This window comes from Diabrotica virgifera, chromosome 4 (assembly GCF_917563875.1).
Source record: "Diabrotica virgifera virgifera chromosome 4, PGI_DIABVI_V3a".
Lineage (NCBI taxonomy): Eukaryota > Metazoa > Arthropoda > Insecta > Coleoptera > Chrysomelidae > Diabrotica > Diabrotica virgifera.
The window spans coordinates 177,900,102-177,918,820 of NC_065446.1; positions in this window are offsets into that span (position 1 = coordinate 177,900,102).

Genomic DNA, 18,719 nt, shown 5'->3' on the forward strand with positions numbered 1-18,719 from the left:
TAAGATATGTAATTACCCGATTACGATTTAAACGAAAAAACTGCCATTTTTGACCCTTATTTGTTAATAACTAAAATTCTCGTTCGAACTGTGACGGGCATTTTTGTATTTATAATGTATTAGGTATATTATAGTACCCAAAATACCCATTTGCAACCTGGCTGGTCAAATGTCCGTAGAAAAACCGTATTTCTCTGGACTATAAGAAAACAGTTTTAGAACCTTGCTAATATGTTAAAAGTTCTACTTTAAAAGTAACTTCTAGCAGTCAGTTTAGAGATTTATTCCATATTTAAATTTAAGAGTTTAAATTGAAAGAAAATTCTAAAATGAATATTTATGAATATCTTTTAAAAGCCGTTAAAAGGTTAGTTTTAGCATGTAGTTCAACAACTGATGGATATGATAAGGAACACCTATAAAATTATCATAATGGTGTAACTTAACATTTGAATAACGTCAATTTTCAACAAAACACATCTATTTATTGCTAATAGTCTGTTGGTATTTTAACAGCTTAATATTGCTTTTAATGTTTTCAGTTCTAATCAAATTTTATTACAGCTAACAGATATCTTTATCTATAACTTACGATGCTAATAAACTTATTTAATAATAAACTTAGTTAAAAATTATTAAAAATTCGGAATCTATATTGAGTTTTAGTATAAAATGATGTGTCGCACAATATTTATTGAAAAAACTGACCAAATCAACCCAAAGGGTTGAAACCACAACTATCCGAACCAATTATATAAAATTCTGAATCTATACTTATTTCTACCATAAAAATACGTATCGCACTTTAATTTTTGGAAAAACTGAATAAATTTACCCCTATAGGGTTGAAATCATCCCAAACCCACTAAATACCGCCAAACTATACCGAGCCCAACCAATAATATAAAATTCTGAATCTATACTCAGTTTTACCATAAAAACATGTGTCGCACTCTACTTTTTTTAAACTGAACAAATCAACCCCAAAGGGTTGAAACCACTCCCATCCCAACCAATAATATAAAATTCGGAATCTATACTTAGTTTTATTATAAAAACATATGTGTCGCATGTACCATAATTTTTGAAAAAATTTTACAAATCACCCCTATAGTGTTGAAACCACCCCGAAGCCAGCCAATGAGAGAAAATTTGGAATCTATATTATTAGTTTTAGCATAAAAGCATGAGTCGCACTTTATTTTTAAGAAAAACTTAATAAATCACCACTCTAGGGTTGAAACGACCGAAACCCAGTTAATTATATAAAATTCCGGATCTATAGTTGAAATCACCTAGAAACCAGTCAAACAGCAGAAAATTCAGGATCAGGTTTACTATGAAAATTAAAATAAGTGTTAGATATGTACGGTATACCGCAAGCTTACCACTCCCATCACGATTTTTGAATGACGCCAAATACGAATTTAGTATTTGGCGTCTAATTTCTATACCAAGCGATAAGAAGTATTCACTTAAAAAAGAACATCAATTTTTGTTGGTTAGAACCGGAGATATTGCGCCTTTTATAAATGTGTAGTTGAGAATTAAGTTTTTGATAATAAAATCAAGAGGGTAAGAATCGCTTTACTTTTAAAACCTTCACTTTTGGCGCATCATCGACGGCTCATTTTTATAAGTATCTAATTATTTTCTAATGTTTATAATGGTAGGGGAGCCCAAGCGGGGATTTTTGCAGTTACTCGAGCGCATCAGATTATTATATGGGGAGAAACCTTGTACCCTGAAAATGAACCTCTACATATATTGGCTCTTAATGCAGGGGAGTTCGTTAAGGGGGGGGGGCCGAAAAAATCTATCCTTAGAAAAACTCGAAATCGTCAGATTAAGATAAGGTAAGTTAAGTACATGCAGAACAGTGTATATTTCAAAAATCTGACGATTTGAGAGGGGCGTAAAGAAAATGGGTGAGCTCCAAAGTTTCACAAGGAAAAAGCGAATATTTCGCGAAATGAATAACACATCGAAAACCTAAAAAATAAGTGCTCAATATTTTCCAAAAATCTATCGAATGATACCAAACACGACTTCCCACGGAGAGGGGTGTGGGGTAAATTTTAAATTTTAAATACGATCCCGCGATATTTCGCGAAATAAACATCAGATCGAAAAACTAAAAAATACACTTATTAATATTTTTGAAAAACCTATCGAATGGCACCAAATACGACCCACTTACTTACGGGGTTACTTTAAAATCTTAAATGGGAGCCCCCATTTTTATTGCAGATTTGGATTCCTTACGTAAAAATAAGTAACTTTTATTCGAGACATTTTTTCGAATTATGGATAGATAGCTACATAATCTAAAAAATCGATTATTGAAAATGGAAAATTAAATTAAAAATGGAAAGTCCCCACTAAAATGGAAAACTTTACTTAACTTTTTTTGGTTTTAGGACCTACTTTTCACAACCCAATAGGTCCCCATAACGCTCGAGTGACTGCACATTTAGCATACTTTGCTCCACTGCCATAAACAAAGCCCCGGAACAAGCCACAAACAAAGCCCTGGTGAATTTTTGAAAAAAAGTGGCTAACTCGGGGTTTAAGGGTCATAGGACATTATATTTTTGTTTCAGTTCATCATTTCTAATCATATATAAACAGCTAATAATTAAGTTGCGCATTCAAAAATTTATTTACGTAGGTATGAAGGTAATAAAATTACATTGGTTTTATGTGTATTTAAATGGTATTTAAATTAACAACTTCATGGTGAACAGCAATAAAAAACTTCAACATTTAACTTTCAGATAATTGTTACAGAAGCCGATGTTGCCAAAATAAATTCGGTGATTATAAGGAAGTATATAGGGTGACGCATATAAAGGGCAAATTGGAAATATGTCGAGAACTAAAGGTAACCGAATCATAAAATTGGAATTAAGTGGTTTTGAAGAGACGAAAAGAACTTAAGAAGGGAACTATTTAATGACAATATTTTCATCTATTTTCTACTTCCGGTTATACAGGAATTTGCTTATAACTTCGTTTTTTTAAATGGGACACCCTGTATATTTTGTCATTTTTGGATTCTCTCTTTTTTCATAAAATACGAGGTTTTGTAATATTATACAGGGGAGTTTAAAAGATAGTTACGTTTTTTTTTTTATAAATTTCGCAGCAACATTCACACCCCGTAGAATTGTACTGATTTGACATCAAAAACTCTAATTATATTCAAAGGATTTTTCATATAGTTTACTATTATCAAAAATTATTAATATAGCGAAATTTTTAGTATACAGGGTTGGTCGAAACTCGGGAGTTTTCTTAAATAGAACAAACATTATTTTAGTATTGTAATGAAATGATACTTTTTATGGTACTTTTTTATTTTATAAGCATTCCCTGTAAATAACTGCTTTAATTTTTGAGTATTCTTGATTATTTAAACCAAACATTAATTGCAACAAAAATTACGTGAAATTTTATTAGGTTGGCCGCGAAAATATTCAATCAAAAATCATTATTTGAAAATACATAGGTACATATTAATCTAGACTGATCTTAATTTACTAATATTAGATGAATTACCAAAATGTTTACCTTGTTAAGATTGTTGGTATGTAAATTATTAATAAAAACATACAATATTCTACCTTGTTGGCTATTACTTTGACACTTAACTTGCTTAAACATTTGAGGTTATACGTTATACTATTTTTATAGTTTCAGTTGCTTTATTACCATTACTAATATGAATTTTTCTAATGGGGAACTGATTAGTATGGTATATGGTTTTTGTTCTAGGTGCAATCATCTGCAATTCCCTGATAAAATCTTTCAAAGTTTACTATACTGAAGTTTACATTCAGATGGCAGCGTTACAGAGATACTACGTCTCTACTTTCTACACTCAGATGCAAAAAAAACGTAACGGAGGAAATTTTGGTCAAATTTAAAGTATTTCAGTTTTTTTATTTTTAGCCCTATTTTGATGATTTTTTTAGCACACTGTGTAAAAATTTATAAATTTTAATTTGGTAGGTATAGTGAGTCTTTTAATAACATTTTGTATTTGACTTATTATACGGGGTTAATCGAAAGGTGGTTTTCATCCTAACTTTGAAACATCCTGTGGAATAATTCCGTTAGTGCATTCTCGTAAAACCTGCGTTTTTCTCGTAAAACGCAGGCAAACAGAGCTTATTTTGCACTCTCCCATATATTTCGGTCTAAAAGTGTCCACCGAAATACAAAGATGAGAATCTATAAAACCTTAATTCGACCAATAACATGCTATGGCAGTGAAGCCTGGGTCCTGAGAGAAACATCCAAAAACAAACTCGACACATTCGAAAGGAAAGTACTCAGGAGAATACTAGGACCTGTGAGGGAAAACGGAATCTTCAGAAGTCGATGCAACAACGAGCTTTATCAACTTTATAAGGAAACGCCCCTGTCAGACTTCATTAAAATACAAAGACTGCAGTGGGTCGGACATGTGATAAGAATGGGAGAGGATAGGCTACCAAAACGAGCACTGAATGCTACAATGCAAGGAAAGAGACCGGTTGGGAAGCCACGAAAGCGCTGGGAAGACACAGTACACAGCGACGCACAAGCCCTTTTAGGAGTCCGTGTATGGAGAAGAGCAGCCACAGACAGGCAAGGGTGGAGGCAAAAAATAAAGGAGGCCAAGGCTCAATTTGGGCTGTAGTGCCGTATAACAAGAAGAATTCTCGTAAAACCTTGTTTTTCGTTTGCGAATATCATCTTGCTGGATGTTTTGCCATTCCTCTTCTAGAGCCAAGCGAAGTTCGTTAATTTCGGCTGATGCGACCTCTAATATTTCTACCAAGCATGTCCCAAACGTGCTCTATTGGGTTCAGATCTGGAGAACACGTTGGCCAGTTCATTTTATTAATACCAACTTCCTCTAAATATTGCGTGACACACTTTGCAGAGTGGGGTCGCGCATTAATAGAAAATCATCTCCGATATATTGAGAAAAGGGTATTACGTGATTCGCTAAAATTTCCTCAATATGCCGGTGTTCAGTCAACGAACCAATACCAATTCAGTGTGCGCCTCTCGGGATATTCCTGTCCATATCATCACCGAACACCCTCCATAACTAACTCGGTGACTGAAAGCGCACTCCACAAATATCTCTCCAGTTCGACGCCATACTCGTTCTCTCCCATCTGATGAGTGAAGACAGTATCTCGACTCATCCGTAAAAAGAACATTGCTCCATTGTTCTAAATTCCAATGTAAATGTTCCCTGGAAAATTGTAGTCTAGCCACTCTGTGCCGTGGAAGTAATTTGGGCCCAGTTGCTGGTCTGCAACTTTGCAAACCAAATTCATATAATCTTCTTCTTCTTCTTCAGGTGCCGTCCTCGTTCCGAAGTTTGGCTATCATCAAGGCTATGCGTATTTTTGATACCGTAGATCTAAATAATTGGCAGCTGCTGCACTTGTACCAATCTCTTAAATTCTTCAACCATGAATGTTTTCTTCTGCCAATGGATCTTTTACCTATTATTTTTCCCTGAATAATTAATTGTAGTAGCTGGTACTTTTGTCCCCTCATTATATGTCCCAAGTATTGCAGTTTGCGCTTTTTAATAGTAAGCGCAAGTTCTTTTTCTTTCTGCATCCTTCGCAACACTTCCATGTTTGTCACTCTATCTGTCCACGATATTCTCAGTATCCTGCGGTACATCCACATCTCGAATGCTTCTATTTTCCTTGTATCGATCTTTTTCAGTGTCCAAGCTTCCATTCCATAGAAAAGAACTGACAGCACGTAACATCTCATCAGGCGAATTTTAAGATTTAAACTTAGCTCTCTTCCGCATAAAACTGTTTTCATTTTGGTAAAAGTAGCTCTAGCTTTTTCTATTCTGATCTTGATTTCTTCAGAGTTGTCGTTGTTTTCATTAATCACAGTTCCCAGGTAATTATATTTTCTAACACGCTCAATTCTTTGATCATGTACGGTTATGTCAGAAAAATTTTGTGGAGATTTCGACACCATCATTATTTTTGTTTTTTTGATGTTAAGTGATAAACCGAACTTTTCGCTGCACTCTACTATTCTGTTTATCAGTGTTTGGAGATCTTCCGGGGTTTCTGCTATTAATACTGTGTCATCAGCGTATCTCAAATTGTTTATTAAAGTGCCATTTATTTTAACTCCTATATCTTGGTCAGCAAGGGCTCTGTTTATAATATCTTCTGAATATAAGTTAAACAAGGTTGGTGAAAGTATGCATCCCTGCCTTACGCCTTTTTTGATCTCGAGTTCCTCGGTTGTTTCCCGTTCTACTCTAATATTCGCCTTCTGGTTATAGTAAATATTGAAAATAATTCTGAGGTCCCTTTTATCCAAGTTTTTCTCTACCAACAGTCTCATCAGGTGTTCGTGGCGAACTTTATCGAACGCCTTGTTGTAGTCAATAAAGCACATATCCTGGTTAACATCCAGGCATCTTTGGCACATTATATTAAGTGCAAATAGTGCTTCCCTTGTTCCAAGCCCGTTTCGAAACCCGAACTGAGTATCACTGATGTCAGCGTCTAGTTTTTTGTGAATTCTTGTATGTATCACTTTAAGAAATACTTTTAGTGTGTGTCCCATTAAGCTTATTGTGCGATGGTCGGTGCACAGTTTTGCGTTTGTTTTCTTTGGAATAGTCACAAAAGTTGACAGAAGCCATTCCTTAGGTATTTCTCCCGTTTTATAAATGCAGTTAAAGAGGTCAACCAAAACATTTACTGTTTCATCTTCCACGAACATCATCCATATAATCATTTATCATCCATATAATCTTCGACGAACTGTAAATACACTTACATTATTGCCTCGAACCTCTTGAAACTGATTTCTTGTTTGCACCGCTGTTAAATGACGATCTCGCAAAGCGTTGACTCGTGTAAAACGATCATCTAAAGCGGTAGTTTTGTGCTTCCTGCCACTTCCCGCTTTACGCTTGTTTGTTCCAGTTCGTATAAAACGTTCCACTACCCTTTGGATGGTAGAGCGATGAGTGTGTAGTACTTTAGCCACATATTTATAATTTCGCCCATCTTCAACTAGAGCAACGGCTTTCGCACAATCTTCGACACTAAGAACCATGATCAATCAGGTAAACAAAATGTAAGTATCAGTATGACATAATGATAACAGTCACCAAAGCCACCCCGTCGTATTACAAAATAGCTCCAAAATAATCGTAATTAAAAAAGTCCTAAATTGTGGGGTGGCAAATTCATTTGGGTTTAAAAAATGAACTAGGGCATATTTTGACATGAAACAAAAAACACAATGCTTAGGAGACATGGTTGCAACCGAAAAATAAGGTTTTACGAAAATTTGCAAACGGAATTATTCCACAGGATGTTTCAAAGTTAGGATAAAAAAACCACGTTTTAATTAACACCATACGATAAGTCAAATATACAATTTTATCAAAAAACTAACTATACCAAATTAAAATTTATAAATTTATACACAGTGTGCTATAAAAATCATCAAAATAGGGCTAAAAATAAAAAAATTGACATACTTTGAATTTAACCAAAATTTTGGCAGTGTATATGGCAGAAATAACTACAATGTTGTAAACATTTTTAATCATACGTTATGGGCCGGTTCCTATAAAAGAATTATAATTTGGGAAATATTTATGAATGTAAACTGGAAAAATACTACACTTTTGTGAACTTTTTTTGAGTTTGGCCCTGCTTATTTTAAAAAAGTAGCAAAACTGACAATGGCAGTAGAATTGGCAACACTGTTATCCTATATTCATACACTGCCATCTGAATGTGACGTCTACTATAGAACAGTTTCGACGGACTAGACACTTACGAGAATGTTCGTACTAATATGCACATTCTCCGAAAATGTAAAAATGTACGAGTACAGGGGGTCCTAATTAAAAAAAAAACGAAGTTATAGGCAATTTCCGGTATAACCGGAAGTAGCAAATAGATGAATATATTTTCATTAAACAGTTCACTATTCAAAACCCCTTAATTCAAATGTTCAGGATTTAGTTACCTGTAGTTCTCGAGATATTTCTAATTGGCCCTTTATCTGCCTCACCCTGTATATATTTAGATAACAAATTCGGTGTAACTAGAACACGTGTTAGGTGTTACGGATAAGATGTATACAGTGCATAGTTTATGTACCAAGCAACATGTTCATAATTTGGGTGTTTAAACTGAAACAATAATATTTTCGAAAGGTTCTGAAAGTGTTTTCCTGTGGCATGTCTAAGTTAATTATTATGTTTATATGATATTAAGCCACAATTGATTGAAATGAAAATTACATCTTTAACTACTGTTTAACGTTCCGATTTCCACTCCCGAAATCATTTTATAAAAAAGGGTTAACGCACACACCAAGAGATATTAAAAATTAGCACTCAAACCACAACGTAAACAGAGAAAAGAGAATTATCAAACCAGTATGCGACATAGTCAACAACACCTACTCTAAATGAAATAATATAACAACGTGGAATGAAGTAAACACTTCTGTTGTATGTAGGTATACGAATTTATTAAAAATTCTTAAAATTTATCCACAAGGGAGTGGAAGTACAAAACGTTTTCGGTCAAAGTGACCATCCTCAGCGTAAACGTCCAGTGTACAAGTAATTGTAACTAGCTACTTCAATAGGTGCAAAAACCTCTAAATTACATTATTGTTACATTCTATATTAAAAAGTAGTCCAAGTAGTTCTATATTAAAAAGGACCAACCAGTTGGTCGTTAACCTCTCACTAGAACACAAGCACCTTGTGCAATTTTCGAGCAAGGATGAAATACATTCACATGTGATCTTTAAAATCTTAAGACATCGACTTTATGTCGACTACTTTTTAATATAGAATGTAACAATAATGTAATTTAGAGGTTTTTACACCTATTGAAGTGGCTAGTTACAATTACTTGTACACTGGACGTTTACACTGATGATGGTCAGTTTGACCGAAAACGTTTTGTACTTCCACTCCCTTGTGGATAAATTTTAAGAATTTTTAATAAATTCATATGCCTACATACAACCGAAGTGTTTACTTCATTCCACGTTGTTACATTGAAGGTATACAGCCAATTACAGGGTTTACCCCTTTTTAAAGTTTTAAATAATATAAATTTCAAAAATAACATACTATTTATAAAGGTTTTCACAAAAAATGATTGCCCATTGTCATTCATTAACAATGAATTTCTCACGGTTGAAGAAAGGAAACAATAAAACACTAGAAGCAATCCACAAAGGCTCACAAGAAGGGATTTAAAGATGACAACAATTTATTAATGAACATTGGGAATAAGTATTAGTCGTAAGTACAACATTACGACATCCAAACAAACAATAAAGAAAGTGAAAAAAAGAGAGATATATTAAAGTGTGTAAAAATATTTAATTTCCTTAGCTAAGCGCTTTCGACATATGTGTCATCATCAGAGCTAATGGTCAAAGTATATAAAAAAGTACCGGCTACTTCGGGTTGAAGGTGTTTGCATTACGAACATTGGTCTGCTGTACAACTCCGGATGATGAAATATTATTTTTCTTTGATTAATTGATTTTAATTAAAATAATAATACAGTAAGAACAACCAGACGTTACAACCACTTAGACGTTACAAACATATACATTTTGGTTATGGTACGGTATCACCGAACCATTTTTAAGTGATGCGAGCAGTTAACTGCTCAAAGAAAAATAATATTTCATCATCCGGAGTTGCACAGCAGACCAATGTTCGAAATGCAAATACCTTCAACCCAAAGTAGCCGGTACTTTTTTATATACTTTGACCATTTGCTCTGATGATGACACATATGTCGAAAGCGCTTAGCTAAGGAAATTAAATATTTTTCACACTTTAATATACTTCTCTTTTTTCACTTTCTTCATTCATTTACGTGTGTACAAAACTTATCAGTCTTTCAACCAAACAATACACTGATTTCTATTTTGTTCAAAACCAAAACACCCTGTGAATGCAACAATTTCTATATGGACGAAACCGCAAAACCACTAGGTGTTAGGATAAACGCAGTACCGGTGCTAGGGTATACGGTGCCCGCCTGCAAAACTAGCATAGGCGCCCTTCAGTTTTTTTAAATCTACATAGTTCTATATTAAAAAAAGTGCCGAAATGGACAGAAAAAGCTCATTTTGGCGTCCGCGTCCCCCAAACAGGGGCGCCCGCCCGCAATGCCTCCCTTGCAGGCCCGTTATAGCCGGCCCTGGATAAACGAGCATGAAACATACTTTAAAAACAGAAACTTTGATCAATCACAGATATGGAAATGCCCCTAGGAAAATGGACACAGAATACAATGGAAAGATGCATCAACAATCATGAAAGAAACATACGTGATAAAGATAAAAATTAATATAAATAATCTCTCATCCTACTCAATTGGACCAAGAGCAAGAGCAACGTCTGAAAAACAAGTATTTTAAGACAACTGGTTCTTTAATATATTATTCCCTATGCTTCCGCGAACACCGTACCGGCCATCTGGCTACTGATACAGATTACGTTCATTACTGCGCAGCACACTTGTACAGGTAAATTATCGAATTTAAAATTATTGTTAGACGAAAATTTTTTTGTCATTACTTTTTAAACATTATTAGAAATATGAACTATAATTGCCAGACATTTTTGTGGTTTAAAAAGTAATGACAAAAAAATGTTTCGTCCTAAAATAATTTAAATTCAATATACAGGGTGATTGATGAGTGTGATAAAGCTCAGTAGATCCGTTAGTCCGTTATAATACTAGATAGAAATAAAAGTTAATAACAAAAATTGTAGCCAACTTTGAGCTTCAGATTACAAAATTAGTTAGAATGTTACAGGGTGTTCGATAACATAGTGGCAGACCAAACTTATGTCTTTTTTTAAAGAAACTCCCTAAATTTTATTTTACATTCGAAATCCTCTTAACTTTCCCATCACAAAAATATAAAGGTTTGTTACGTTATATAGGGCTTTTAGAGTTATAACAATTTTCTATGAAAATCGTAACAAGTTCAGCTCCCTGTATAAATAAAAATAAGCACAACAGCAACGGTTTATTGGTGCCATATTTTTTTGTTGATTGTGAAATTTTTTCAGAATTGTTGATATTGCTAATTTTCTTTATATCGAATACAGGGTGAGTCAAAACGCAAGTACATTCTTTTCTCAGAAATTTTAAATGGAACACCCTGTATCTTATATCACTATCGAAAAGTACCATTACCGTACTTTAATTTTCGTATAATATTTCCTATGTCTAAATTTGTTAGTTTTCGAGATATTTTCATTTTTCAGAGCAAGTTATTAATTAGGGTGCTCTAATTAAAATTACCGAGAAAATAATGTACTTGCGTTTTGACTCACCCTCTATTCGATATAAAGAAAATTAGCAATATCAACCATTTTTATAAATTTTGACAATCAACAAAAAAATATGGCACCAATAAACCATTGCTGCTGTGCTTATTTTTATTTATACAGGGAGCTGAACTTATTACGATTTTCATAGAACATTGGTTATAACTTTGTAAATACCCTGTATAACATAACAAATCTTTATATTTTTGTGATGGGAAAGTTAAGAAAATTTCGAATATAAAATAAAATATAGGGTGTTCCATTTAAAAAAACAAATGTTTGGTCTGCCACTATGTTATCGAACACCCTATAACATTCTAACTGATTTTGTAATGTGAAGCTCAAAGTTAGCTACAATTTTTGTTATTAACTTATATTGCTATCTATTACTATAGCGGATCTACTAAGCTTTATCACACTAATCAATAACCCTGATTTTGTATTTATTACCTGTACAGGTGTGCTGCGCAGTAATGAACGCAAGCTGTATCAGCAGCCAGATGGCCGATACGGTGTTGGAGGAAGCATAGGGAACAATATATTAAAGAATCAGTTGTCTTAAAATACTTTCTCGAAATCGTTGCTCTCTTAGACCAATTGAAGAAAAATGTGTAGCAAATGCATCAGTAGAATGTATCAGCAACTCGTTGCCAATGCTAAAAGAAGAAGTCAAAATATCAAAATATTGTTTAGTTAAAACAAAATTATTCATGTTCAGATTTTTGTTCTTTCAACAATATCATGAAAACTTTCTGTATTAGAGCATTTGCAACACTTTCCACCTGAAACCCAGTCTATTAGATACCCAAGATAGTTTTTTTTCCCAATCCATCGTCTTCCCTATATAACCAAAGTATTCTGGTGTTCCTCGCTTTAGTATGTTTAGCTGTTCCCTATCGGTATTCATCATTGGTATGACCTACTCGTTGGTGTGCTCTTAATGATATCTTCAAAACTCGACCATCAAAGGGTTCAACCTGTTCATTGCTGTTCCTTTCAAATTCCCGGCCATAAATAATATGGTACAGAACGAAGTAACAAAAATTAATTCATAGCTATCATCTATCATCCATTTAATTGTTGCTTTTAGACTTATTTACATGTATTAGTCTAAAAATAAATTAATTTTATAGTAACTAGTGGATAATTAGTAATAATTACTCCAGGTTATCCATTTGCAGCTGTAATACAATCAACAATGCTGTATGATGTTAACCAAATAAGCAATATGTGAAAATATACTTGCAGTTCGTAATTTTCTGAAGTTCTGAAGGCATGTATATGTCGTGAAATTTTATCTCCTGTCCTTACCTGAAACAATAAAAATATATTATAATGCGAAACCAAAACCAAAACTTATATTTTTAAAATATACAATTTTTGGGTTCAAACTTGCATAAATAGGGTTCGAACTTGCACATAAAACTATTTTTGCATAAAATTGTTAATTCATGTTTAAAAATGTTATATTCAAAATATTACATCTTAACAATGAATAGTGTACGTACAACAACTGATAATAGTTCCGCGCCCAAAATTTCCGTTTCAAACAACTTCAAAAGCGCGAGCTGGGGTCTGACGTCACCAACCAGTGTTCTCGTTCGCCCGTTCGGTGAGCTATTACATTGAATGCATTTTGCCATTGCTAGTTATGCGTGTCGAATAACTGTCTTGTTTGCTCGGTGTTTATATTATTGTATTTAGTGTATGTGTATAATAAACTTTCTCAAAATGGAAAACAAATCTGCGCGATATAAGAACTATATAGTGCCGGAGTGCCAAAGCACAACTGTCAGAACATCCAACAAATATTTTTTTTACTCTACCAGTAGAACCAAAAACCAATCAAATGGCCAAAGGCATGCAGGCGAGATAAAAAGGATATTTCACAAAGTAGCAAAGGTCTTTATGTCTGTGAGGATCATTTCGATGTGAGTATTTATCTAATTAGGTACCTAATACTAATAATACATTTTGTATTTCAAGAAAAAATATTAGGTAGTTGTCGTTTCATGAAATGTGCCTACTTAAACCATTTGTTGCAGTTAGAACAAGACATGAATAACTATATAAATTCAAGATTATGGGTGGTCCCAAAATTATTAAGTCAGGTGTTGTCCCGCACATATTTGATTGTTAGCCAGACAGAAAAAGAAATTTTTCTGAGCCCATGAGGGAAGCAGCCCTTAAAAGGGTTAAACGTCAGCTTCTTGAAGATGCCGCTTCCACATCTAACTCTGTTCTAGAGGACAATGATGATAAGAGACAGTGTGATCCTAGTTTCACAAACTTAGTTCAACCAGGACCTGAATTAAACCAACCAGCTTTACCCCAAAAACTGAATAATGCATAAACACAGACTCACATCAAAATCAGAAGCAAAGGTATTCAGTGTAAATTTTAAAGGAGTGTTGCAGTCGGGTTGTCGCCATTGAAAATACATAATAAGGATGCATGAACTTCACCTATAAAAGACTTGCAAACATTATTTGAAGATCTCACAATAAAACACTGAAAAACGTTTGTTTTCTATACTTCCACAAAATTTATTACAACTATGTTATTACTACAGCTGTTTCGGCAAAGTGCCTTTCTCAAGTGATATATTTTACAATGTGTTTGCCTTTTTAAGTCTTTAACTGAAGAGGTTGAGGAGTGGGGAGCTGTTTGTCTCGAGTTGGTCATTCAGAATTATATCTGTATTTTTCAATTTATTAATTTCCATTGATTCTAAAAGCGATAGCTTAAGGCCTTTATTTTGAATATGTAGAATTTGAAACTCTTCATTGAAAGAATGATTATGATCTAGAAGGTGAAGTGCGTATGTAGAAGTGTCTGTTTTTCTATTGTTGAAAGCCCTTTTGTGTTCTGCTATCCGTTTGTCAAAAGTTCTGCCAGTTTGACCGATGTAAGTTTTCGGACAGTCACCACAAGTTAGTTTGTACACACCACTCTGTAGTTGCTTTCTCTTTCGGCTTTTATTGTTTTTAATATGTTTGCTTAAGTTGTTGTTAGTTCTGAAAGCTGGTGTTATTCCTTTCTTTTTTATGTATCTGGCTATTTTTGTTGTTATTTTGCCAGTATATGTGAGAGAGCAGAAGGTACTGGGTTCTTTCTGTGGTGGTGGATACACTAATTTCAAGGCTTTCTTATGGAGTAAGCTTTCTTGTAAAATATATCACTTGAGAAAGGCACTTTGCTGAAACAGCTGTAGTAATAACATAGTTGTAATAAATTTTGTGGAAGTATAGAAAAACAAACGTTTTTCAGTGTTTTATTACAGAGATAAAATGAACTTCCATCAAGTAACGGTCGAATCCATCAATTATTATTTGAAGATACAAAAAGTGAATCAGGACGTTCTGTATTTGAAGATAATAGTGAATATAATGGTAGTGATGACTATTGGTAAAATAAAAGTGATTCTTCTTGTGATGAAGATGCGAAAGAAGAGGAAGCAAAACAATTTAAAATGTTGTCTCTGAAGTGTACAGTGATGAAGTTACAATACAGACCTAGATTTTATACGTTTCAATTAATTATATTATAAAACACAAACAATGCATCTATGTTTCACTCTAAAAAGAACAGGACACACATTTATTATGTCTCTTGGAGATGATTTCGTCATAAGCGAAAGAAATGCTTCGAGAATATTTGCAAAATTTGTTACTATACTTAGTAAATATTTAAGATCTTGTCATTTTAATCCCCAAGTTGGTCCAGTTAAATTAAACTTACCCTTAGCATTTCAATTAAAGACGATTAAAATGTACTATACAATCCCCAGAATAGCCTAATCGCTTTCTTTTGAAAAACCCTCTTGAGTAATAGTATCTACTTATGCGGCGTTTTAATCACTTTAGAAGGTACCAATTTCTAAAGATTTATAAATTTCACTTTGAAACTAAATAAAATGATTCTAAAAGTATGCAAGAATACAAATAATATCTGGTAATTTCCAATTAAATACGATTAAAATGTTATATACAATTCCCGTAATACTCTAATCACGTTTAACCGGGCTCGACTCGTAGCCCGGTTGTGGTCCGTGACGTCAGGCCAATAGAAGAACGTTCAAGCGCCTGCTAAGAAATTTGAATTTTATAGCATTTTTTCAAAGCCTCGTAATAAGTATATAGGTTAAAAATATTTTTTTTACATGCAAGCGTTTTAAGATCATGTTACCTTATGTTTTTTAATATTATTTTAATATTAAAAAATTTATGTAAGTTCCCTATTATAAGGATAAAATTAGGAATGAGTATATTAGGGGAAGTCTAGGGGTGGCACCAACTGATGCCAAAATGAGGGAGCATAGGTTAAGCTGGTTTGGTCATGTTCAACGTCGAGACATTAATCACCCAATACGAAGAATTGCTGAACTGCTAGTTCCTGGAGGAAGCAGGACAGGAAGACTAAAGAAGACCTGGGGAGACGATTAGGCAGGACATGTCGGTAAAGGGTATTGACCTTGATATGACCCAAGATACAAACTAATGGAGAAATGAAATTAGGAAAGCCGACCATGCATAGGGATATATGGACAAGTAGAGGACCTAATAACACTAAACTTTGTGGTACCCTATATTGTATACAATGTTTTTGAAGTTATACTTATTTAGCCGCGATGGGGGTCAATTTATATGTGCGCGAATTCATCAAAAGGCTTGGTCCTCGGCGCAGCTCAAACGTTATACGGGCTCTGATTGGGTGTTGAAATGATATGTCAATAATTGTTCAATATGGAGGTTATCGGTACACAAATAGGGGTCGCCAACTTCTTGAAAATTTCAAGATCTTGTCTTGATCTTGTCTTGATTTTAAGACAAGATCAAGACAAGAAGTAATTTTATATTTCAAGATAAGACAAGAAATTTTATGTCAATACCAAGATTTCTTGTCAAGAAAACAAAAAATCTTGAAATATCTTTGCTATTAGTAAAAACTAGATTTTATTTTAAATAACAAATTTAGCACATTTTTAAATCGGAATGGAAAAGCCATGAATTAAGGACATGATTAAGGCAGATAACACTTTTTATGGAGTCAACTCCTAGTCGAATTCTTGGCTTTATTATTGAAGTTGCTCTTGAAAATAGCTTTTCCGCAGGTACAGATGTTGCTGGCGTTCCGAGAAAATTCTTGGCCATTCTCGATAATGAAGGGTGATTTTTTCTCGTGTCTTCTAAACCAATTAAGTATATTCTCAGAATCTTCTGACCTAGGCTCATTTAAGTATTTTTCAATTTCATACTTCCAAGATTGTAAGTTATCATTATCAGCTTTCTTAAATAGGTAAGTAATATCTAACTCAAATTCGTTATCTTCTTTTTTTCAGACTAAGACATTAAATCTTCGGATTAACAAGGGTTTACACAACCTGCCTCTATATTAGCCTAAATGGCATTACATAATTTGTAGCGCCATCCCATAAGCATAAGCGCCTCATTTCTAGTTTGTCTAAAGGTAAATTTACTCCAATTACCGCCAATGGGAGTGTGCAATATTTATTCCCTTCGAGAATTGAAGAAAGTGTTTTAAAGCTACTCAGATACTGACAAAATTTACTGATCACAACCATTCTTTGCTGCAGGGGAATCACCGGACCAGGCAATCAAGAAATTTCAAGATCTTGAAATTTCTTGAGTCAAGACAAGATATAAGTTGTCAAGAAAACGTCAAGACAAGATTTTTTAAATTTCTTGATTTTTTCTCAAGACAAGACAAGAAGTTGATGTCAAGACAAGAATTCTTGTCTTGTCGACCCCTATACACAAATAATGTTGTGTATATTAGTTTTTATTGTTGTGAGGACAGAAACAGAGGCAAGTGTATAATTGTAGTGACTTTTTAAATAGTTTTGAAAAGCCACAGGTACGTAATTCTAAATGTTTCAGTATGTATTGTAATAAAAAATTATCTACATACATATTTAGAAAATGTAAAAAATAATGTAGGTACTTACCTATTAGTAGGTAATGCTTTAATTTACATTATTTGATTTCTACTAATCTTCATCTTATATATCGTTTTCTCACTCTATATTTTGTTGTATTTTAATTCCACAAAAATCAAACTAATTTGATTAAATTCATATAAGTAATAAACAACTGTCAAAAAATTTATGGTGTAAACGTTCAGTTGGTGTAAATTCCCACATAACATTTACGCGAAGGTGGCGCAATGGGAAAGCGATCTGATTTTCGATCGGCGGGATCGACGGGAAGCGGGTTCAATTCCTATTAGTGCAAGTTTTAATTTTTTTATACATTTTATGATTGTAAGTATATTATTATATAATTTTTTTCAGAAAATACGTATTTAGTTAAAATTTTTGGCAACAATTATTGTTCAGAAATTATTTCTTTGTGGCATTTTTCAATGTGTTTGTGTGTGTTTTATTCTATTATTTTTTTAATTTTTGGTATTGTTTTAATAAAAATTTTGGGAAAGTAATAAGTATTAAAATTAGTTTAATATTTATGTAAAATATAAATAAACTGTTTAAAGTATGTATATTGATTTCGTTGAAATCATATAATAGAAGTATAACTTCTTACGTGCGTACAAAGTACACACACATTCTTTTTGAGACTAGAGTCAGTATTATTTGCTCTAACTAGACGCGCCCTGTATAATATTTATTAGCATTATAATAATTCCTATTCCTGCATCGGTTATCTTAATCGCATTATATGAGTTAATAAACATAACTAATATATTATGAATATATTATTATTGTTAAAGAAACAACCTAGCATGTTTTTCAACATAAATACTTAATAGACCCATCACCACACGATAATTAATCCAGTCCTGACACATTAAAGAACTTTTAAAAATGTAACGACTGACTGCTACCGTCTTAGTGTCAAAATAAACGTTCACAACACATTTATTAACATATTTTCAGTAATGGATTTTGGGACTTCGGTTCTAATTTCAGCTTCGGCTTTTCAGTCGGACGGGCTGAAGTCGAGCAAATTTTCCGACCCATTTCATTCAATAGAAGTCGTCGAAATAAAAAAATAAATCTAATACAAATGTCCGTCAACAGAAATAAAACTTTCCGGCACGATGGAAAATAAACACAGTTTTTTCGGAATGAAATGAGCACATCACATGTTCGGCTGTGTCCGAGAGTTTTGTGATGAATAAACAGAAATTTATATTTTATACAATGTGTTAAACTGGGGAGATTTTGACGTGGTCAATATCTATTATTTAATACAAAAAATTAAAGTCAGTATACTATAGGCCAGGGGTGGCCAAATTGTGGCTCGCGAGCTACATGTACCTCTTTGAAGGATTATTTGTG